General features: G+C 45.5%; 1 protein-coding gene across 2 annotated transcripts in view; it reads right to left on the bottom strand.

The window, feature by feature from the left end:
- UBTD2 (ubiquitin domain containing 2) overlaps window positions 1-25,008 on the bottom strand; it is a 378,905-nt gene that overhangs the window by 167,376 nt on the left and 186,521 nt on the right. The window lies entirely within an intron of this gene.

The raw sequence follows: 25,008 nt of genomic DNA on the forward strand, positions 1-25,008 counted from the left end.
GATGTCTGGCTCAAATCAAACACTAGAATAAAATCACTATTATAATTTAGAAAAAAGGGGGGGAACAATGGTAGGTACGATGACTGCGTTACCCTCTCCTATTATTGAAGTACCATCTCTAATGCATTAGGGTGCATAGTGCTATATATTGGAATTACATCTCATAATAGGGAAGCAAACATGTTGAAATAAACAGTCCAAAGTTTCACAGAGTCACTAAATGGTTAAAAACAACTGAGGGTTACAGATTGAGATACAAGATGTTGGATAATACAATCATGTTAAAATCTACATGTTTGGAGCATTGTGATAGCAGTGTTTTAGGCATAAAATGTATCACATTATCCCTTTCTTGGTCTCATTGGTCATATTAATAGGATCCCTGCAGTCCAAATATATTCTTAAAATGTCCACAGAGATCACATATTTAAAAATGATACATTTTGTATACTAATGACAGCAAAGCACTTAGTCTATAAATGCATACCATTCTCTCCTATTTTCCAAGAAAAAGTGCATATATAAAGCTGTGATTAAAATATACTTATTGGAAAAAAATCAATAAAATATAAATGCAAAAAACTGCATTCTGCTGAGTAGGTGCCCAAATCGTACACAGTGTACTAAGAACCTTCACTTTTTATGTTTTCGTACACCACTTACAGAGAAATGGAAACTAGTATATATAGAGTGTTTGGTATGTACCCCCCCCCCACTCTCCTTCCAAGGCCCGGGCCGAGGCCAGAGGCCTTCCTAGGCCCAAGTCCGTCATGCAGCTCTCGACTGTTTTCTTCTCCGGTCGGCGTCGAGTGTCGAACTTCGGTGACTCGACGTTGGGATGTAGAAAACAGGGAAATATGTATTTTTGCAAAATTCTGACCAAGGCCAGGGAACTCCACGGGATGCTTCCGACCAGTATGGCAGAAAAAAACAATCTGAGGCTCCTAGATGCGCGAGGGATCAGGGGTACAGTGGACCTCACACTCGGGATAGTACTGTCACGCCTTGTATCGACGCCCATTTTCGAGTTTCGAAAAACAAACTAATACTCTGCAGCTTTCACTAGATGTCGGCTTATGCACAGCATGTGATCTAAGCAGATTCCACCAGCCTCAGAAATACTGTTATTGACTGCGTAGCCTGTATCATATGTTCAGACTGCCACACACCAGTGCCCATACGTATAGACTTCACCCACAGCCTGCGCAATTGAGTGCCGTCACTCGGAGCCTATCGCCCAACCACATAGCTGTACCCATCTGTTCGCTCTATCCAGACACCTCTCGTCACAGTTTACACATAGCATCCCCCGTCTGAAGATTGCCCCATCTCCAGCGCTAAGCTCCAAGCTGCCAAGTATGCCCTTTCACTCACACCACCTGAACTCACCGACACTCATGCACAAACACCACACAATGCTGTTTAAGGTACCTAGCCTCACCCTACCTCCACCAAAAGGCTACATCTCACAACAATAGCAATTGCTCTCCTCCCACTTCTCAGCCTTTCACTCGCCACCTACCAAGCTAGTCCCTCATACTCAATGCCTCAACTCCACATGCACCCATCTGAGACCCCCCCACCATCCCCCACCTACCACAGCACATTGCAGCCTCCCTCAGCACACGTGATGCCCCCGACCAGTCCACCTACGGCTACCAGCAGACTAACCAGGCTCAGAGCCCAGACCAAACCGCTTGTCTTACAAAGTCTCAACTCTCATAGCTTCCAGAAACCAGACACTAGGCACTAGGCACTAGGCTCCCGCTCCTTCCCCACACCCATCTTTCCCCCTCTTACCCCAGAACTCCATCCATCCATCCATCCCATCCTTCCTGCTCACCTATGACCATCACCTACCTTGCCCCTCTGCTCACAGCCTCACTCCTGTGCAGATAAAGATCAAATCTACGCCAAATCTCAAATGTGCTCTCTTGAATGTTCGTTCCTTCCCCGCCCACGCACTCTAAATCAACAACCTTCTATCCAGCCATGACCTCGACCTATTATCCATCACAGAAACGTGGCTACATGAAGCCTCAGGCCCCGCCATTGCTTTAGCACTCCCACCAGGATACACTATCCTCAGACAGGATAGACTGCTCCGCACAGGAGGTGGAGTTGCTATGGTCTCCAAATAATCACTGTCCCTTCGACTCAGTCACCCGTGGTCAGGGAACTCTGACAATCTATCTACGAAACTCTCATCGTCTCCCAACAGCACAGTCAACCTTCATGTAGTATATTGTCCTCCTGGCCTTCCAACAGACTTCCAGGGACATCTAACCCACCTACTCCGTGAAAACACCACAAACTCCACCAAAACTCTCCTACTCAACGTCCTGAAGGACAAAATAGCGACCGTGCTCGCCAAAGACTACAAGGACTTGCGATTCACTCAAAAAATAAACAACCCTACCCATTCCAAAGGTCGCACCATAGACTGGGCTGCAGACCATAACTGCCGTATCACCATCACCGCCAACACAGCTCTTCCATGGACCAACCACAGATGCATCCAATTCACCCTACCTCTCTCCCATACTACTAAAACCCTCACCAATGCCTTCCAGCTCAAGTGAGACGCACCAAGCAAAAAAGAAAATCACTGTGGACCGCCTCCACCCTCTCAACATCCTTGAACTCGCACCCCCCCTTCCCGCATGATCCAAACTCTTGCCGTAGCTCCACTCGAATCCAAAAAAGAAAAAAAGGTCACTGCACTCCAACTCCTGGTTCACTGAGGAACTACAGGTTCCACGTTCAAGCAAAAGGAAGGCCCTAAAAACATGGCAGGCCAAACCATGCGACTCTACCAAGAACCGTTTTAACCAGCTCTCCCGCCAATACAAAAACGCCATCACAGAAGCAAAATCCAATGCATTTAATGTTCGCATCACAAACGCCAACTCCCAATCCAAAGAAATCTTTACCATCTTTAATGAACTTATCGCCCCACCTACCAGCCCTGATGAGATCATCAAAGATGAAGCATGGTGTGGTAGCACACAATCTGCCATGTTAAACAAAATTCACCTCCTCCAAAAGAAAATTAAGGATCACTATCTAGCCCTGCCAGACAATCTTAGCCCTTCATAAACAGCGCCCAATGCCCGCAACAAAGTCACCCCTCTTCTCCTTCAGAGACATCACTTAACTAGAAGTCGCCAACCTCCTCAAACCGTCCATGTGCAAAGGGGATATCTGCCCACCGAAACTGATCAAGGACTGTACCGACTCCCTTACCCCCTTACTGACAGCTTTCATTAACGCCTCCTTTAGAACAGGCATCACTCCTGCCAGCCTCAAAGAAGCCTGGGTGCGCCCCCTTCTGAAAAAAACAACCTTTGACCACACCCAACCTAACAACTGCCGTCCCATCACCACTGTTCTCTTTCTCCTTAAAATCCTTGACAAAGCTACCCACAATCAGATTCAACACATCGAGACCAACTCCATTCTGGGAAAGAGACAATCCGGTTTCCGCAAAGGGAACAGCATAGAAACTGCCCTAGTTGACCTAAAAAAACAAAAAACAAATCACACAAATAGCAAGCCAGCCCTCCTACTTTTAGTCCTTTCGGATGCCTTCGATCTTGTAGATCATAACATACTAACATCCCACCTCATCCACGAAGCCAACATCTCCATAGAAGCCGCCTCCTGGATCACATCCTTCCTTGAAGGCCGAGCTATGAAGGTGCTCAACCCAGCCAATGCTTGCCCCACCACCATACGCTGTGGAGTCCCACAAGGCTCCTTCACAGCCCCTACACTATACAACTTGTTTACAAAGCACCTCTTCGACAAGCCTGACGCACTAGGCATAGCGTACACGAATGACGCTGACGACAAGTCCTACTACTACTCTCTGGCTCCTACTCACAAGATGCCGAAGTACTTCACCTAATCTACTCGACAATCCAAGCTTGATGGGGAAAAGATTGAAATTATCATTCTCGGTCAAAAAACAACACTAGCTAAACTCGACAGTCTCTACACCAACTTCTCCTTTGACAACACCATTATCCCAGTCTCTTCTACAGTCTAAACTCTTGAGGTTTACTTAGATTCCACCCTCTTAATGACAAGACAGGTCAATGCCATTGCTTCTGCTTCAGCCCATACCACGAAACTCATCAACGCAATCAAACCTTATCCATCCAAACCTAACTGCTTATTCATAGCTAGAGCAACTATAGGTGCCAAACTGGACTACTGCAATGCTCTCCTAGCAGGAACCTCCACTAAAAATCTAAACCAGCTCCAAATCACACATAACAATGCCTTAAGAGCAGCTGTAAGTATTCCTAAAAGGGAACACATCTCCCATGCCAGGCAGTCAGCACATTGGCTCCCAGTCAGAGAGCGCATTACTTTCAAAATGCCCACCCTTACGCACAAATGTCGCTCCCTCACAGCTCCTTCATACGTATCTGAGACCATTACCAAAACCTCAACACGCCCTACAAGAACCTGCTACTCAAACAGCTTCCTCACCCCTCATATCAACAGATCCAGAGCAGGTGGGATCAGTTTCCCCTACATAGATGCCAAGCTAGGGAATGCGCTCCCAACAGCCTTCAGAGCTGAACACTCCCTCCTTGCCTTCCGAAAAAATCTAAAAACTACTCTTTTGAACTAACTTCTGAACTTTATACACTAAGCATAATGTCCTGTACTTATAATTCTGCTTGCATAAATGTAATCCTGTAACTAAGAACCATGTATCTCCTGTAACAAGCACCACGATGCCTCGGGCTGCTGCGCGCTTCACAAATGTGAATAAATAAATACTAGGGAACTTTATTTTGTTCATAGACTCTAAGCATCACCCACCTGGTCTTTTCTTGGTTTCCCATTTAAAAAAAAATAACTTGCATTTTACACACTCCATTAATACAGCAAATGCCCTCGCCTACCTGCTTATGCGTCGAATACCTCATAAAAAAGCAGCGTCTTGGTGGTGGACACACGGGCATCCATGGGGTATGCATTTAGCGTATCGCCACTGGCAGAAACCACCTCCCTATGGTATCGGGTAATATTATCCCCATAAATAATGTTGCCATACATATAGTTGCTAGGAAACGGCATAGGTGACATTTATGGGGATCATTTATGGAGTAAATGGGAAAGAGGGACACCCGCTCCCTTTAAAAAAAAATATGGGGTTGCGGGGGTGTACCCTGCAGGTTCCATGGGGTAATATTGCTGCAAAAAACGGCACCATTGTAGTATGGCGATATGTTTGCGGGGATATTATCACATGGAACCCTCCCTATTGGGAATAGGGATCCTTACTTCCTCTCATGTTCCAGTGGTGCATTGGTATACGCTTAGGGCACAAAAATTCCACTGCACAGAGGTATCAACTGTCCGAACTGAGTTAAATATACTAGGCAATTTTAGCCAGAGTATAGTATCCTTATATTAGGTAATATATCAGACCCTAATCCATATGTTTTAAAGAAAAGCAATTATCTCATGGTCCGGGTTAAGACCCATGGATACAGTTCTGAATTTACAAATTGCCTTTGTATCCGCCCTTGTTAGAGCCAATTCCCTGCTCCTCCACCCCCTTTTTAGATAGTCAATAATCCACTCGGCAATCTGCAGTCCATTTGATGGCACTCATGCCAGTGAACAGAGGAAATTTGACCTCATCTTTTTTTCAGTGAGTTGAGATGTTCACCAATCTGAATCCATAACTCCTGAATCGTACTTCCAATATAGTAGGGTCCACAGGGGCACAATTGAATATACCACAAACTTGGTCTCGCAGTTAATAAAAACTTGTGATCTTAAGTTCTTCTCCGATATAGATTATGATCAACTTGCATTCCTTGGCATAGTGTAACATTTTACACATTCCACATTTAAAAAATAAAAGATTCAACCAAGTCCTCAGTCCCTGTATTATAGGCGAAGAACAATGGTCTGGAGGGTTGCCCAGAGCAATGCCAGTGGTTAAGATTCATTCTAAACCTTCCAGCCATCACCTCTTTGTTTTTGCTTCGTCACCCAGAGTGGGACGGGTATGCCCAGATGTGGGTCCCGTGCCTGCTGGGCTTAGAGACCCAAGCTACTCCTCACTGAGGAGTCCCAACAAGGCCAAAACATGTTTGGGGATGCTTGTGGTCTCATGAAGAAGGGATGTGACCAAGCAGTTCGGGCTGGACTGCCCCTTTTGGGGTGAGCCAAACCTGATTTGCATATGGTCTTTCCCTTTCTGTAATGGCTTGGCAGGCGAAGAACGATGGTCTGGAGGGTTGCCAGAGCAATGCCAGTGGTTAAGATTCATTCTAAGCCATCACCACTTGGTTTCATAAGACAGACTCAATTCGCCTTTAAACGTTGGAGCTCTTGTATATACCAAATAAGGTCGATCTTTAACATAGATTCTGATTTACAGTTGTAACAGGATAGTCCAATGCTTCTGTAATATCTTAAATAGTTTGGTATTTTCAGTTTAATATTGTGTCACTATTTTAATAGTTTATGTCCTGTGTTGATTGTCTAGTTTCAGTAAATCACATCTTTTGAGGGATAGGTTCTTTTTTCGCGTCCTTCAAAATATCTCCAGCACCAAATCTCCTGTCAAGGATGGTACATTCCCTTTCAAATGCAGCCAACTCCCCACAATTACGACGTGCTCCAATATATAGTATGGTCTACAACATAAAAGATAAACATCCAAAAAGTAAATTTCAGTGGGATGTGAATTACACATGAACTGTATCCCAAACGTGTTATTATACAGGAACTGAACACATTGCTTTGTGTGCCCTGCCAAATCATAATCACATCTATATAACTGGCCCACAACTTGATTTGTCGTGTATAGTCATTCTGTAGAGTATATAAAAGTGTTTTCAAAAAGCCCATGAAAAGGCTGGCCAATGACAGAGCATAATTAGCCTTCACAGCCACACCCGTTGTTTGCTTGTACAAGTAACCATTAAATCAAAAGATAGTATTCTGAGAATAAACTCCAATAGTTCCTCGAGCATAATATGCAAACAATATGAGGCAGATTTACCTGTATACCTGTGGTCTAGGGTCTTGAGTGCCAAGTTGTGTTCAATCGTCGTATATAAAGCGTTCAGATCTACAGTCACAAAACAATCTTCCATCCATTCAAAATTCACCAACTATTCTAGTAAGTGCATTGTATCTCTCAAATATGCAGGTAACTTAGCTTTTAGATATGATGGCGTCAATATAGCTTGAATATTTCTCCGTTAAGCAACCTATCCCACTCACAATGGGACGTCCCTTTGTATAGTGTTGAATGCTTTATGTACCTTGGGTAGGAAGTAAATTGTGGGTATTCGAGGATTAGGTGTTGCTAAGTAGGTGTCATCTGTCAACAGTCCTGTTCCAGCCCATTTGTCAAACAATGAAGCAGACTCGTTCATAATTTCTTTAATAGATTCACATTTTAGTCTCCCATGGCAACCTGGGACATTCAAAGGTGTTTCTGCTATAGCTATATGGTCCTTTCTGTCCATTATCACCACATTTCCTCCGTTATCGGCCTGTTTAATAACAGTATATTCATCAGTTTTCAAACTCAAAGCCGCTCACTCATGGTCAAATTGCTATGGACAGGTTTCACCATCTCGTTGTCCAGCACTTTATGGATATCTTTCACAACTGCTTTATGAAACAGATCAATTGCATTTTTAGCGCCCAAAAAAATTAAAGACTTTTTTCATCTCAATACGCACGAGATGCTTGGAATCAATATCCAGTTCTTTCAGTATATCAACATTCTCCAGGTTCTCAGACTCATCCAAGGAAACCAATAGGTGAGTGTCTACAATATTGGATACAACTAGTGAGCCATCTAATTGTGTTTTGTCTATATGTTTTAGGCTTTGTATCATGGAAGAACCTTGAGTTTTAATTTTCTTACAAACTTGAATAGATCAATCTGGGTATCAACCCAATCCCTCCTAACTGATGGGGCAAAAGATAGGACTCTGAATACTGTTAAAACTAAAGTACTACAGACAAACTCAAAACCAAATTCACTGTCTTTTTGCCTGTTCCTGATACAGAGTCCATGATCCGGTCACTCTTATTCTTGATTTTGCCTCCCCGCACTACTCTTCTTCTCCCACCTCTGGTGCCTCGCCTTCTCTTGCGCTGGTTGAGATATTTGTGACTAATGGTTCTTGGAATCTGACCCTCGAGTTGCTCGAGTCTTTGAAGTTGCCCTTCCTGATTCTTAATTGCCCTAAAAAAGTATTCTTTCTTGGTTCCTCTCTGCTATCTGAAGACACCTCACTCACTTCTGGATCACTCTACGGTTATGAACTAACTGGTGACGTTTGGGAGGGTGGGGGGGGGGAATACTATGCCTAGAAAGGGCTTGACCAATTTCATCATAATTGTTCTGGAAGGTATAAACCTCGTTGTCACAGTAATCACACTCTTGCGTAGATGCCGTCGGGTCGATGTCCCTCAAGGGCCTCCTTCGAGGGTGACATCGGATGTTATAAGTAGCAGGCACGGTACCCGTAGCCTCAGTAAATGTTTTATCCCCCTCACAACATGTGGCACACATGCCCAGAACACAGCACTTAGCCTTGCAGGATGTAAGCTGCAAAGGCATGGGAAATTCTTGACAGGGGTAGGCTGGGAGGGGGATGAGGAATACGTTGGAGAAACATCCAGTCGAAAGAATGTTACCAGCTTGGTAAGTAACTTGATCTTCGAATGGATCTATGACAGTCTCCCAAAGCAGTAACCATGATCGGAGGTGGGAAAAGAATTTAGATATGCCCAATTAAATGCAACATCCTGAGCATGGGAAGTATCCAAGGAGTAATGCTTAATAAACGTGTGTATAGAGGACCATGTTGCAGCATCACATTTTTTACCAGCACCCCCCTCGGAAGAGCTGTCAAAGTAGCAATGCCCCTGGTGGAATGGGCCAGCAAACCCTCAGGAGGGTCCTTACCAGCCAACTGGTAGCATTCCGAAATAGTGAGGATAATCCACCTAGACAAGGTCTGCTTAGAAACAGCCTGTCCTAAAGGGTGTCCAGTATACCCCACACAAAGCTGGTCGTCCACTCTTTTGGCCATTCTGGAGAGATAAAAGCTCAAGGCTCTACTATGATACACCTATGGAGCCGTTATTCTTCCTTACTAGGACGAGGATAGAAAGCGGTGAGTACCACCTTCTGACTCAAATGAAATTCTGACAACCTTAGGTAGAAAGGACGGCCGTACTCTCAATACATCCCTGTCCTTGTGGAACAAAGTAAAGGGTGGCTTACAATAAAGTGCCTGCAACTTGCTCACTCTTCTAGCATATGTAACTGCAACTAAGAAAACGGTTTTAAATGTCAACAACCGTAACAGACAAGAGTGCAAAGGTTCAAATGGAGCACCCATCAGAAATTTCAGAACCAAATTAAGGTCCCCGACCGCCACCTGAAATGGCGACGGCAGGGACACATTCGAGAGCCCTTTCAAAAACGGAGTGATCAGTGGAATTTTAAAATAAGAGCACTTCAGAAGAGCGCTTAAAGATAGACAGCACTGCCAAATAACCTTTAATGGTGCCCACCTGAAGACCCCTGTGGGCCAAAGAAAGCAAGAAGGAGAGAACCTCCAGAATCGAGCACTGAAAAGGATCAACATTCTGTCCTCGGCACCAGTCGCAAAACTTACGCCAACGGTACAAGGACTTTGTTGCCGGCTGCCGAGCCGAAAGCAACACCTCCATCACGTCATCCGGGAGGTCCCAATCCCTATAGCTCAACCTCTCAAAAACCATGTGTGAAGGTTGAGAGTTTTCACCTTCGGGTGGAGACCCTGACCCTCCTCCCATGAGAGTAGATCCTCTCTTGGGGCAGACACATTGGAGGACAGATGGACATGTCTAGAAGGTCCAGGTACCACACTCTCCTGGCCCAATCTGGAGCAATGAGGATCATGCGGCTCCTGAACCGTCGCAACCTCTTGAGAACTTGAGGAATGACTGGGATCGGAGGAAACGCATACAGTAGCAGAAAGAGCCACTCCACAATGAACGCGTCTTCTAGAGCTCCTCTTGGAGGAATTTCCCTCGAGCAATACCGTTCGCACTTCCGGTTGGCACCGGTCGCAAACAGTTCCACTTGCGGGGTTCCCCAAAGGGCAAAATTATTTTGGGACACGGTTTTTGGACATTTAATGCGAAATTATAGGGCATAGTGTGCCTGGCCAGCTCTCTCAATTGATTTGCATATTCCTGACCTAGGGCTAAGCGTCACGCTGGTTGACCGGCGCAGCTAGTTTTCTCTACTCCTTCATTTATTGGAACGGAGGCATGCTATGTGATTAGTTCCATGTTGATAATTGGGTATTAGCTCAGTGAGGTAGTAGCCCATACTCACTGTGATTTGTGTCAATTATACAAACAATTTTTTAAGATCTCCCAGGTGTTATACCTTGATAGGTATATGTATTTGTTTTAAAATGATAAACCGACATCTGAGATTAGTTTTGTGGGATGTTTTGACCCACTTATGCACTGCCATGTGGTATCACTGTGTTCTGATGGTGCCAGAAACATTAAAATGGCAGAAAAACCCCTGTGCGCGCCAAAACCTATGGAAATCGCGCTTTGCAACACAAAAATATGGCTGCCCAATCTGACCTCACTCCTGAAACATGTCACTGGGCTTGAAAACAAGTAAAAATGGAGCACAGAGGGAAAAGCAGTCCTTTGCTGAAAAACCCCAGAATCTTGCTGTAAATCCCTTTTCTTTGTGCCGAAACTACAGAATGCCGGTACAAAATACCCTCAAACATCCAAAATTCTTACTGGGTGCTACAATTCATTTAGTTCAAGAAATAATTGTGAACGTACAATATCCTGAAAAGCTGAATTGGTCATAAAAATATCCACAGCAAAAGTTGCCTACCTGTAAAATCTGGGCGCAGTACCCTCGGCCGCCTGAAAGACAGCCGTCAGAAGCCTGCCTGAGTAACTTTAAACTTGTACAAACTAAAATCAAGTGTTTGCAATGTAAATGGCCTGTTCCTGATAGTAACCTATGTTGCAATTGTTTAATCCCATGGTGTTAAACCTAGCAGATATTTTGAAATCCCAAGTTTGGTTAAGCTAAAGAAAAATGCAACCGAATTAACATTAAATTCAAGCCTGGCTGATCTGCAAGAACTTGAAAGGCAGTTTTCTTCCCAGAAGGAGGACACTCCCCCCATCCCCCTGCCGCACCCACCCCAGCTGAAACTCACGGGAAGGTGCCAATTGTTAGGGAGCCAGAAGGAGACAAAGGACTTCCTCCAGCTCACGGAGATGCTATTTGTGAAGGGTCGTAAATGGCCTGGGCCCAGAAGAAACTGGGAGAAGACTGCTTCTGAACTGCAAGGAGAGAGAAGGAGGTGGAGACAAAACACCATTTGTTGCTTAACAAGGACAAAAGACACTTAAAAAAAATACATTTTTTTAAAAAAAGACTGATTACATATTTTTGACAATTTTAAACAGTAAGTTAACAGATTTGTGAGTCTAATTTTTGGCTGCACGTTTTAAAAGGCGCCAGCACTCTGTGGCATGTTCTGGGAAGTAACGGCGGAAAATGTGATATTACAGAAAATGTATTTTTGATAGAAGCATGAAACTTCATACACTTATGCCCATGTTCAACGCGCACATTTGTACACATTTTGATAATCTGGACATTGTGTTCCTGATTAAAAAAAAGGGCGAAATTCTGTGAAAAGCAGACAAGATCCTACAGCGACGGGGCTTGGAGGAGTATCTGCTAAACAAAATATGTAATCTGTATATTATTGTTATTGAGGTTGCACATTTGGTACAATGCATATTTACATATTTCCACAAGTAGATTTTGTGTTTAAGAGGCTGGACTCTAGGCCTCAAACCCACATCATAAAGATGATGCACTGTTTTTCTCCTCCTATCAAGGAAGAGAAGAGACCATGACCAATGCCTGTTCAAGGGGCGAGTTTAGGATAAACCAGCACACCCACCCCTTTATCATAAGCATAAATAGAGACAGCTTAGCCCTCAGAAAGACACAGATTCAGCCACTATCCGGATCCTGGCAGAGCACTCTGAAGCAGAACTATCCATCTTCCTTGCTCCAGACTCAATTAACTTAAAGCAGAAAGGCCCATTGCATAGCTGAACCCTTTTCAGCTAGGCCTTAAATTCCAAGAACCAGAATCCCACAAACCTAAGGGGAGAATCATATACAGCCAGGCTCCGCTGTACTGCTTACCTGCTAAATAATCTTCAGAACCAAGAAGGGCGGTTCAATCCTATCCGGTGCCGTGCATTGCAGATCCAGTCCAGTCCTGTGCGGACCAGAGAGCCTTGCTGATTGCAGATCTAGTCCTGTGTGCCCAGCTGCCTATCCCAGAACCAGGTTCCCTTCCCTGACAAGAAATCTTGACGGACCAGAATCCTGACGGTTCCGTTTAAAAACATATCTAGTGAGTATCTATAGATAGGACTGTGGCACTAGCATATGTACTGTCCATAGTAATCCCCATCTTAACCCATCCTATCTTGTCTTCAGAACCTGATATTGTTAGGAGTAGTTTTGAATTGTCAGAACTTTTCATGCACTCATTTGTTTTCTAAATCATAAATCACTAGTGTTGTGAATAAATAAATTAAATCCCAGAAAGAAAGCGAGTATCCACCATGTGAAGGGTCCCTGGCCAGGACTGTGGAGATTCATGTGTGGCATTCTCTTTTTCTATAGTAATAATCTAGTGTAAGAAATCCCATTTGTCTTTTAAAAGTGCATTCCTGTGTTCCATTTTTGCGCCTATCTGAAAAAAATGGCCTCCACTAAAACGTCCATAACTTCCAACAAAGTTTCAACTTCTGCTTGTAGCCAACATCCTCAGCTCCTAAAACCGCATCCTAAATCCATACAGTTCTCCCGTAATTGCGATTACCGCGCGCTGAAAAGTTTGCCGCGAATTTCGTTTTAGGGAATTTCTGACGTGTAAAACAGCTTTTGATGGCTCCCAACCTCAATTTTAAGATTTCACATTGCTTCTTAGTATTAAATCATTGCTAGTGTTTGTGTGTAACTATCCAAAGCGGCTCCCATAAGAATTTAAACAATTTCAGCAATTTAGCCCATATTTAGTGTTTTACCCAATCCATTCTCCGATAACTTGGAAAAACCATTTTGACAGCTTGCCAATCAATTCTGTTTTTCTCTTGTGTTTGCTGGGGGGAAAGGAGGAATTGATATTCTGTCTGAATTCTGATATTCCTGAAAACCTGCTCTCTCTCCCCTTATCTCTTACATTGTCTATTGGGAGGGTTCAGGGGTGTGCAGGGGGAACCTTTAACCACAGTGCTATCCTATTTGATCTGAACACACACAAGTATTATTTCTGTGCTGAATTGTTTGCTCACTATTACTCCTTGTGTATTAAAGAGATTATTTAGTGTTACATCACCCCATTGGTGATTATTGTATACCCATGAAACATAGTGTGATTCATTTGTAACTACATACATATTTTAACTTTGCAAACCAGCCCGATTCCTGGTTCAGTGTGACCGGGGGTGGGGTTCCAGGAGAGGGGTGTGATGAGTGGTACATCGTTCAGAAGAAAACAACTTTTAGACACAAATAAATAAGGATTTCAGTTGTGCATTACATGGTAGGCGTTGACTTAGGCGAGTGCCAGATTGAAATCACTTACAGTTTAGTGAGATCTACCTTATAACATTTTAATTCTGATGGCTCTAAAGGTAGTATATATATCGCTAATCCAGTTAATATGCACTTTTAAACTGAGCAGAATAAAATGCCTCAATGTAACTAATTGTGTGGTGCATCTCTATGAAATTTCACATCTGGGCCCAGCCCTCCACTCAAGGGGTCGAGGTCAGATTAAGAACAGAGCCAAGTATGTGGAACACAACCACTGCACTAACCAGCATTCACCACCCCTTTAAAGGAGGCGAAGAAGACAAAGAGCTCTTGCCAGAGATCAAACGTCTCTGCCATCCTGAAGTAGGTTAGACAAAGGATACGATTTTAGCTGCCTGAAACCAATTCTCTCAAGACTTCATGTCACACTCGTAGAAAGGCAATATTTAGGAATGGTGACATTAGGTGTGAGACAGACACCAGCACGATTAGGGATTTCGACTATAAATTGCCTTGCTGAACCCACAACACATTTGCAGCATTCTGAAGGACTTGTGCTACCTTTCAAGGAACCAGGGAATAATTGTTTGACCTTTGCTACAAAAAAAACAAAAAAAAACCTTACTACCATGGCTTGATTAAGCCCTATGCATTCTATGGGGTCAGTAAATGGAAATGCTATGCCTGCTTGAAATCCTGCAGGTGCCTGGAAGAACCGCCAGGTGATGAGAAACTATGACCAAGCCCAAGCATCTTGTGGACTATAGAGAGGACCCGCCATGCAAAGTGCCAGCCGCGAGCAATTACCTGCTGCATGTACAATGGTAAAACAAGGCTAAGAGTTCCATGAATCTGAGAAAACTAGCTTTAAATAAGAACCGAGGTCTGTGCTTGCCTATACAGAAGTAGTGCATTTAAGGACTACATCAGATACATGCAAGCAACATCTTCAGAATTCTTGAACATTTTAAATATTAAGCACTTTGATGGATGTTCAGCCCTTACTAGATTGCTAAATAGACCTCACCAAATAACCTCCGAATAGAAAGCCAGGAGGTAATCTGAAGCAGGTAATGTTCTGCAAACGTCTACCATGATCAACCAGCCAGGTGTTTTTTGATCCAGTTTCATAGAGAAACAGCTGTGGGGATATTGTCTGACGCAGATAATGTTCATGTCCTACTTCCATATACTGATGCGATTTTATTACTTTTGTTTACCCTATTTTACATCTATTGAGTCATACATATTTGTGCTCATTAGGCTAACAAATCTTCCTCAATTTGTATGAACGTTCAAGTCTGAACAATTCATCCTCCCCCACCCCCATCAGTCCACGGTACTCAAGGACAAGACACAGATACGAATATTCTTGGTATGCCTTGGCATGTGAGTTTGGCCTGAGTAGACTGCTGTGGGAGCTTAGAATCAGTGTGTATACAATTATTTGGTCGCTAAGCCACCGATTCCAGTTATGGCGTAATTAAGCCTAAACATTTCTTTTAAACTCTGGATAATTGAGGACCCCAATCCTTTATGCCTATAGAATGATCATTTGTTTGTACTGCAGAATAAATGGCAAGTGGAAAAATTACCATCTGCTCATCTGGGTTTTTCTGTAGGAATGGCACCAAAATGAATTAGCGTCCTGAAACTGTCCATCTGCCTCCAATGTTATTCCTGTCACACAATTCTTTAATCTCACATGCATGCCCTTGCTGCGTCCACCGACCCAAACTGTTCACCTAATTTAAATGCTATAATTCTTGTAGGTTTATCTGGAAGTGTTTTTTGTGACAGATCCAAATAAACAAAAAACAGTTCAACAAAGTACAAATGTGTGTTTCACATAGGACTATTTCATTTCCAACCCTAAAAAAAAAAATCCCCAAAAATGTGGCTACTCTAGTGAATTGCAATCCCCAGGGAAGCCATTGCCCTAATTGCTTTTAAATGTACTATAAAACATACCTGATGTTTTTGCATGCCTTATGGTATTATAATAGCACTTTCGGTTTGTTCAGGTGACGTTTACAGAGCATTCTACACAATCCCTAAATATTATACGACCATACATTTGGTTTTGACGTTGGTCCGTTTGCAATGAAGATATTTTCACGTGATACAATGCATTTTCTTTTGATTTCTCCAGGGTTAGCTGCACGACTAGTAATTCCAATTCTGAAAGGATGTAGCATTTCTAAATGGCTGACCCAGGCTGCCTACATTATTACTAGGTACTAGCGTTTTGGGCCAGACTCTGAAATACTCCCCGCAGGGACTACCTTCCTCCTAATCCATAGTCCCCTTTCCTCCATCCTTATGGGAGATTCAATAAAGGGCGCCTGGCGGAGTCCTGATATGCCCAGGAGGGTATCTGCATGTAAAATACTAGAAATCAGGATGGGAGATCCGTAGACAGCTGTCTTGTTTTGAAGCCATTTTATTTTGCCTTCAAAACGATTTTGCACAAACAAATAGAATTAAACATTTACAGGACTTTCGATAAGCGCGAAAGTATGGACAGACCTTTTTTCTTAAGGGAAATACAGGCGAGTATAGTCCTCTTCAATTATCTTCAATTATCGAGAGACAATTTCCACAGTGGTGCACGAGTATACAATACAGGTAGGTAGTGACATAGAACTTGTGCAGGGTGCGAACTAGGACTACAGTAGGTCCAAGGGTAGTCCACAAAAATAGTGTACACAACACTATCCATCAACACATATATACAAAGGTTGTGTCACAAAACGTCGACACAGAGGTGTTTTGGCCAAACAGGGCTGGATAAGAGCCTGTGATGGTGGTGGCCTTCATCAGGATGATCACTGGTAGTGGTGCTGTCCGTATAGGTAATCGTCTGCAGTGGTGCAGCGGGGACGCTGTGCTTGGAGTCCTGTTATGGGTACTGGACTTTGGAAACCATGTCTGCAGTGAGCATGGGAAGACTGGTATGATTCGGGTCTCCTTGGCCAATAAATACAGCCTTAGGCCTCTAGGAGCGAATGCAACAAATGGCGTCTGCACTCCTCTAGATTCCAGAGCCACAAGGAGTGCAGACGCCATTTGTTGAAGGATAGTATGTTGATGGATAGTGTTGTGTACACTTTTTTTGTTGACTACGCCCGGACCTACTACAGTCCTGGGTCGCACCCTGCACAAGTTCTATGTCGCAACCTACCTGTATTTTTGCTGACGCGTGACGCTGTATGTTCGTAGAGTGAAGATTCTGTTTTGGGGATCTTACCAAGTTATTACTACAGTGAAAATAGTCTTTTGGATTGGTCTCCTACTACTACGGCCCAGATTTGAAAAAGGCATAGCATAGCCGAAACACATCATTTATGGGCTTTTTTCGTATTTGAATGTGTAGCAATGCAACACAATTAAACGAACATATATTTTGATGGCGCTGAGTCCTGGAATCTCTTTTGATTTACACTGTTTATGGTGACTGTTAGGCTTTACTATCGTCTGGATACAGTGACCTGCGACATCCGTGTATTTGCTACATGATCTTATAGACATGTATTAGGAATACAATACCGACTCTTTACTCCAGGGATTATAAGGCGTTGCCCCCCCAGAGCAACGTATACCAAAGCCACTTTTTCCAGCTACCTGTATTGTATACTCGTGCACCACTGTGGAAATTGTCTCTCGATAATTAAAGAGTACTATTCTCACCTGTATTTCCCTTAAGAAAAAAACATCTGTCCATACTTTCGTGCTTATCGAAAGTCCTGTAAATGTTTAATTCTATTTATCTGTGCAAAATCGTTTTGAAGGCAAAATAAAAGCTTCAAAACAAGACAGCGGTCTACAGTACTCCATACTTATGGGACATTCCATCCTGTGTGATGGGACTGGAGCACCTTGTAAAAAGCATAACGTTTTAAAAAATGTGTCCTTCTCTTTTATGGGGGGTACCGCACATGGCGGTAACCCCACCCTCCTTAGCTCCGTCCAGCGCATCACCCATCAGTCATTTTCCATCGCCAGGTCAGAGATCGTTAAGCAATAACAGAGGAAACTTATTAGAGGGGACGGCGGGCGTATGGAGAAAAGGGGACTAGGACTAAGATGGTCACTACGGTGAGTAACTTTATTATACTCCTACGTCCCGTCCCCTTTCCTGCATACTTATGGGAGATTCCCAAGCACTCCTCACAGGAATTACGGGTGGATGCAAACTCCTTATTGAAACAGGTTCCTAAGCACAGCTTGACTGAACTGAGCATCAGCCCTGGAGCTCAGGTCCAGACAGTAATGTTTACAAAAAGCCAATGGGGAGGCCCACGTAGCCGCTTTCGCGATTGTCTCCCAGGGAACATTTTTGGAAGGCAATGGCAGCCGCCTTGCCCAGCACAAGATGAGCATGAATTCCCTTTTGGGGCCCGAAGACCCTGAAGGGAATACGCCTCAGAAATACAGGCAGCAATCCATCAGGAGATGTTGCTTTCGAGGCCGGCTTTCCCTGCGGATTTCTGAAGGTCACAAAAAGCTGCAAAGAGTTCCTAAGCTCAGATGTTCTGTCCAGATAGAACTTAAGGGCTCTTCTAACATCCGGGCAGTGCAGAACCCGGGTCTGGAAAGAAGAGAGGCAATGAAAATGACTGATTCAAATGAAAATCAGAGACCACCTTCGGAAGAAAGGAGGGATTCGTCCGCAGGACAACCTTATCCTTATGAAAAGTAAGGAATGGATGCTCTACCGAAAAGGCCTGAAGCTCACTTACACGCCTTGCTGAAGTCACAGCAATGAAAAAGGACACTTTCCACGAAAGTTACTTAAAATCGACAGTAGCCATGGGCTCAAAAGGCTCATGACAAAAGGCTGTAAGGACCACATTCACATCCCACCTTGGATGCAGGTTGCGAACAGGAGGGTAAAGATGTAATAGTCCCGCAAAGTGTCTTTTAATGACCGGATTAGTCAGTGAAAAAGAGTACTCGTCAGTGGACAGCCGACAATTAAGTCCTGCAAGACAAAGACATGAATGCCCGATTCTGCCAGTTGTGAGACAAAAGACAGGACCATGTCGATAGTGGCCTCCCTGAGGTCCAGCTGCCTAGCTAAACACCAGTGGCAGAACCGTAGCCATTTACTCCTATACTGAGATCTTGTCAAAGGCTTCCTGGCCGCCTGCATAATGCGGATGTTATCCGCAGACAAATTGAAACACTCTAAAGATCTGAACTCGGGCACCAGGCCGCCAAGCTGAATGATTGTGGGCAGGGGTGCCACAACTGCTGATCGCTCTGGTGAAGCAGATCGGGAACCAGCGGAAGCTTGAGCGGCGGGTACACCGATAGATGCTGAAGCTCCGAAAACCAAAACCTGGCCGGCCACCAAGGGGCTATGAACAGGAGAGAGCAATTCACTGTGTTCCTTAGCTTGCAAAGCGCCCGATGGATCAGAGGAAGGGGCGGAAAAGCATAGGCCCTTGTGTTGTGCCATGGAATTTCGAGAGCATCTCTCAGAGAGGAGGCACCGAGCCCGTTCCTGGAGGCATACGGAGGAAGCTTCCCGTTTGTCGATGTCGCAAAGAGGTCCACTTCTGGAGTGCCCCAACAGCGAAAAATATCCAAGAGGATCTCCATGTTCAGTTCCCACTCATAGCTGACTACTGCTCATCGGCTGAGGGCATCTGCAGTGACAAACAGCTGGCCTGGGATGTGAACTGCAACCAGCCAGATTCCATGCTCAATGGCCCATTCCCAAATCTGAATGGCAAGATCCACAAGAGGAGGAGACCTGGTACCCCCCGTTTGTTGATATAGAACATGGACACCGGGTTGTCCATGCAGACACGGACCACCTTTTTGACGAGGCCTGATTTGAACGCTTTCAGCACCAGGAATATCGCCATGAGCTCAAAGCAATTTATATGAAGCTGTCTGTCCTGTGGTGACCAAAGATCGAAAACCTGGAGATGATCAACGTCGCACCCCAACCCAGAAGGGAGGAATCCGTCGTGACAGTCAATAGTGGGCAAGGGTCCTGGAAAGGAGCACCCACCGACAGATTTCTGAGACAACCACCACAAGAGGTCTGTCCTCATGAAAGGTGGAACCAGTATTATTTTGGAATCTGGATCCACTGCTTGAAGCCAGGAGCTCCGAAGAGCCATCTGCGTCCTCATCTTGAGACGAGCAAGAGGAAGAGCCAGCATGCAAGAAGCCATGAGGCTCAGAAGCCTCTGGAACCACCAGGCTGACATGCTCTCCGACTGCATAAACACCTGACACATGGCCAACAGATCCGCCATTCTGTCCCTAGTCAGGTACACTCTGCAATTGATCGTGTTCCAACGAAATCCCAGGAAAATCAAGTCCTGAGAGACCGTCATGGAGGATTTACACCAGTTCACCAACAGCCCAAGGTGGAGCAGGAGCTGGAGGAGTGACTGAAGGTTGCTCGAGGCTTTCAGTGGAAAAGGACTGAGCAACAGCCAGCCGTCCAAATACAGATACACATCGATACCCTGTAGCCGAAGAAAAGCTGCGATGTCTGACATCTTCGTAAATAGAAGAAACGAAAAAAAAAAAAGAAAAATCAGCCTCACTGTTGTTTCCGACGAGAGTTCCCAGATGGAGGATCGACCCTCTGTGTCCTCTGATCCAGAAACCCCCGAAATCCAGGAGGACCGAGGCAGAAATGACGTTCGAGCTTTGAACAGCGGCTTCCCCAACATGGACAGGGACTTTGCTGTTTGAGTGCTGTCTTTAGTCTTAGTCAACTCCACATCTGTTGAACAATGGAACAGTTCTTTGCCATCAAAAGGCAAATCCAGAACCTTATCCTGGACCTCCTTAGAGAACTTTGTGGCTTGAAGCCAAGCCTGATGAGAGGTTTCAACACCAAGCACGAGGCCCGAGCCGAGGTGAACATGATGAGCCGCGGCCTCAAGCATTATCCTGTGCCAGAACTCTGGCATCCGACAAGCAACCCTTAAAATCATCCAGCTTGTCTGAAGGAATGAACTCCTCAAATTTAGATCGACCTTACCACAATTTCCTATTCACTGCCGCTAACCTGAGCTCTGCATTCGCCTGGCGCAACTGCAGGACCGAATTAGCAGACATCTTTCTCCCCAAGGAATCAAGCAACTTGTCCTCCTTGGCCAGAACCTGGCCTGCTGCTGTAGAAGCCGCGGAAGCTGGTCTGGATTGTAACGTGGCAGCAGCAACCACTGTGGAGCAAGGGAGCGGGCAAGATGCTAAGGATACCTCTTCCGAAGTGTGAAGCCTAGAACTAGCGTCAATCCTCTTGTCAACATAAAATCCAGAGCGTGGTTTATCCAAGACCTTGCGGACCTCGGCCAAAATGTCCCTCTGGAGGAACAAGCCGGTACGCTCCTGAGGAGACAAGGTGAACGCCCCAGAAAGCACCCCCCTCTTGGATAGCGGGTGCCTCATGTACTGGTTCATCCAGAAGAGATGTCTAGAACCCGGTCATGGAACGGTCCAACAGAGGGGCTGGTCCTCGCTATCCTGATTTCCCCCACCCCCCTGTGTATCATCCGACACGTCTGGATCGACCTGCATCACATCTAGCTCTGCCGAAGATTTGTCTATTGGAGACAAGGGTGGCAGGGGCAGAAGGGCTGGTGGTGGGCAAATTGGTAGAGGTGGAACAGCTGCCGGGACAACTAGCGCTACGACTGGAACAGTCGGCACAGGAGTAGGTACTGGAGGGCAGATTTCCCTAAAAAGACCTCTGAAATAATCCTTCATGGGGTCAGAGTGCATGAGCCTCTGAAATTTTCAGAAAAAGGCATCTTCCGCCGAATGCTTAGGCATTGGAGATGGGAGAGGCCGCTCATGAGAGGGGTAATTCCAAAGCCGTAATGAAGAGGGCTGCCAAGAAGGGCCTCCTCTAGTCGGATCAACATAGATCAAAGGGGCAGATGTAGCAGGCAGCGAGACTGTGCGGTAATGGCATCCAGGCATTCCAGTCAAACTGGACGAAAAGGATTCGCACCAGGAAGTCGATGTTCATCTGAAAACACGCTCCCAGCACCAGACGCTGATGGCTTAGATGTAAGGGAGAAATCCAAAATGGCCACTGTAGTTGGCGTGGGAACGGGCACCATTTGGTCAGCGTCTGAGCTCCGAGAAGAACTGCGTCACATGTGTAAGTGAGGGAGGGGTCACCCCAGACAGGTCAGCGGCCTTGACTTTAGCCTTGACACAAGGAACCTCGACAGAGCCGGTACTGTGTGGCCTAGGATATTTCTGATATATACTATTAGCCAAATTAGCCTCTAGAAGAGGAACCTCGGCAGAGCCGGTAACAGGAATTATGGTCAGCGACCTCACTCTGTGCCCCCTCAACAGAACCGGTATCACTGCAAAGACAGGAACGTTGAGGAAGCCACCTCACAGACAAGACCTTGACAGGTCTCTCAGTTCTTTCTGAGGCTAAGGTGACCGACAGAGGAACCTCGGAACATAGCCTGGTAACCGCTCCCTCAAGAGGGGCCTCGAACCTTGGTTCGGTACAGAAATCCTCTACAGAGGCCTCAGGGCAAGCCCTGGTGTCTGTAAGGGAAGCTCCAGCCAAGGAGACCTCAAAGCAAGCTCTGGTACCCACCGCCTCAGTAGAACTGAGCCGTCGATTAGCACCCACAGGAGGGGCCTCGGATTGCAATTCGGTGCTGGCAGGCCCCTTACGGAAGCCCTTGGAGAAAACTCGGTACCTTTTTTAGGCCTGGAAGGCACCTCAGGGGAAACCCTGGTAATAGAGCTTATGAAGCCCCTCCCAGACCGGGAAGACCCCAGGAAGGAGTCCCCCGGCCAGGGGGCCCTAAAAACTAAACAACTCCGGAGGAGGAACGTGTGGAAACATCTCCTCCCATCGCTCCAAACGACATTGAAGTGCCCGGACCGAAAGGGAATTGCAGTAGTAACACGAGTCCCACCGATGATCTGGACCCAAACACTCTAAACAAAGAGGATGGGGATCCGCCCTAGTGAAGCGTCGCTCGCAAGAAGAAAAAGAAGGCAATTCTAAATGAACCGGCATAGACTGACAACTACACGACCGCCAAACCGGAGCAGGAGAGAAGAACACAAAGGAAAAAATCTTCCAAAGATGCAAGTGCATCCAGTCCCGACCGCGCGGAGAACAGGACTGATGGGTGATGCGTGGGGGGAGCTAAGGAGGGCGGGGTTACTGCCACGTGTGGCACCCCGTGTAAAAGAGGACGACATATTTTTGAAAAATGTGATGCTTTTTACAAAGTGCTTCGGTCCCGTCCCACAGGACAGAATGTCCCATAAGTATGGAAGAAAGGGGACAGGTCGTATGAGTATTGACTTTACACTAGGGTCGGATAAATCATGACAGCCTGCGGGAACAGAACATGGATGGCTAAAATGTTATGAACTGCAATTGCTCTGCCTAACCCTCCAGAACATTGTTTTTCAGCCTGCCATTACAGAAGCAGAAAGACCATGTGCAAAATCAGTCTTGGAGCCACCCAAACGGGGAAGTCCAGCCTGAACTGTTAAGTCACATCCCTTCTGCATTAGACCACAAGCAACCCAGACATGTTTGGGCCTTCGGCCTGTAGGGGATAAGTCAGTAACGCATGAACACATCGTTTTTCTCCAAAAGTCCGAATCAGGGGACAGGGATGACGGACCAGTGGCAAACGGTTGTAGCAGTAGAGCCTGTATGGGCCACACAGCACTTTAAAAATCGGGCCTCTATTTAAAATGAAAGGGAGTTTCAAACATTCGGGGAAAGCAAGCAGCGATTCTAGGGCAATTAAATAAAAAAGTAAAATTTAGAATTAGAAGCATGGCTTTTGCAATTCTGTTTTTTTTTTACTACAGTGTGTATGGCTTATTTTGTTACGATAGCTGCACCACCACCACTCTTACGTGACACCGGTTGTCCCAACTTGATCTGCTTGCTAAGCAAGCATCATGAACTTACGTCCAGGTCTGTGAAATAAGTGCTGAGAATATTTAGGAGACAGCCATGATTATAAAGTAACCTGGCCATAAAATGTAGGCATCAGTAGATGTTAATTGAGCAGCTTTTCAAATAAGACATCAGTCTTCTCATTGCAAGCAATGTTACAAGTATATAATGACCCTGTGCAGACCCACACAAGTAACTAGCATTTAACATATCCAAACTTTCTGGCTGTAATCTCAGAGCATGTGGTGCATTTTTTTTTTCATTAACCCACAGTTTTGTGATCGAGTTGAACAACCGATCTCTGATGTCTCTAAAAAGTCAAACTTCCTACTACACCACCTCAGGAGGTGCTCTGCCTTTCCTCTCCTTCCCCCGGAAGCTCACTGCTCAAGCTCCGGTTCTCTCTAGGACTATTTTAACAGCCTCTTTTTAAATCTACCTGCCTCTACTCTCTGCCCTCTGCAACTAATCTAGAACAGAACTGCGAGACTTGTCCTTGGCCTCAAGCCCTGGGATCATATCTCTCCAGCTCTGAAATCTCTCCATTGGCTCCCAGTGGATGCAAGGATTACATTCAAAACCCTCTGCACTGTCCACAAGGCGTTCTGGGGCCCTGGTCTAAAATACCTTGAGCTATCCCCTCCGCAAATACCTCCCCTCTCGAGCTCTTCGCTCTTCTACCTCCAACTCCTTCAGGGTCAGTCGTTTTTCCAAGAAACAAGCTGGGGGTAGATTTCCGTTGTCAGCTGGGGCCTCCCTCTGGAACAGCCTCCCTGACACGCTAAAACTTGAGGATATCCATCTCCGGTTCCGGAAGAACCTCAAGACCTTCCTCTTTGCTTCTGCCTTCGCTCCCCCTCTCCACTACTGATCTGTTCTCTCTTGGCACTGTTAACATGGCCACCATCTGTCCACTGGGCCCAGGTACCTGCTCACCCTGCCACCCTCCCGCACTGCCTCCGGGCCACCCCTTGCACTGGTATCTGCACCCATACAGCCCCCACCCCCTTTTTTCTTCCTGCACTTATCAGAGCTACCCTGTCTGCTGCCTTAAACACAGCAATTGCCACTTGCTGGCTGCACTACCACTTTTTATTGCCTTTATTATTTATCTGTTTCTCCTTTGCTCTGCACTTTCCACTTCTCCCCCCTTCCGTGCACTTTTCCCCTCCCCCTCTTGCATGCACTTCCGCGTTCTCAATGTCACTGGGCCTAGTAGGATCGTTGTTTTGTTCTCCCCTGTTCCCCTCCCTTGCCTTGTCGCACTCTGAAACACTTGTGTAGGAGCGCAATAGAAATAAAATATCCATACCAAGAGTTATTCGTCAGCAATTGAACAAGACGATATTTCAGATGTGACAATCTAATGCTCATCTGACATCCATATTCTCAC

The sequence above is a fragment of the Ambystoma mexicanum genome, chromosome 3p (genome assembly GCF_040938575.1).
Source record: "Ambystoma mexicanum isolate Mex_15411 chromosome 3p, UKY_AmexF1_1, whole genome shotgun sequence".
In the NCBI taxonomy this organism is placed as follows: Eukaryota; Metazoa; Chordata; class Amphibia; order Caudata; family Ambystomatidae; genus Ambystoma; species Ambystoma mexicanum.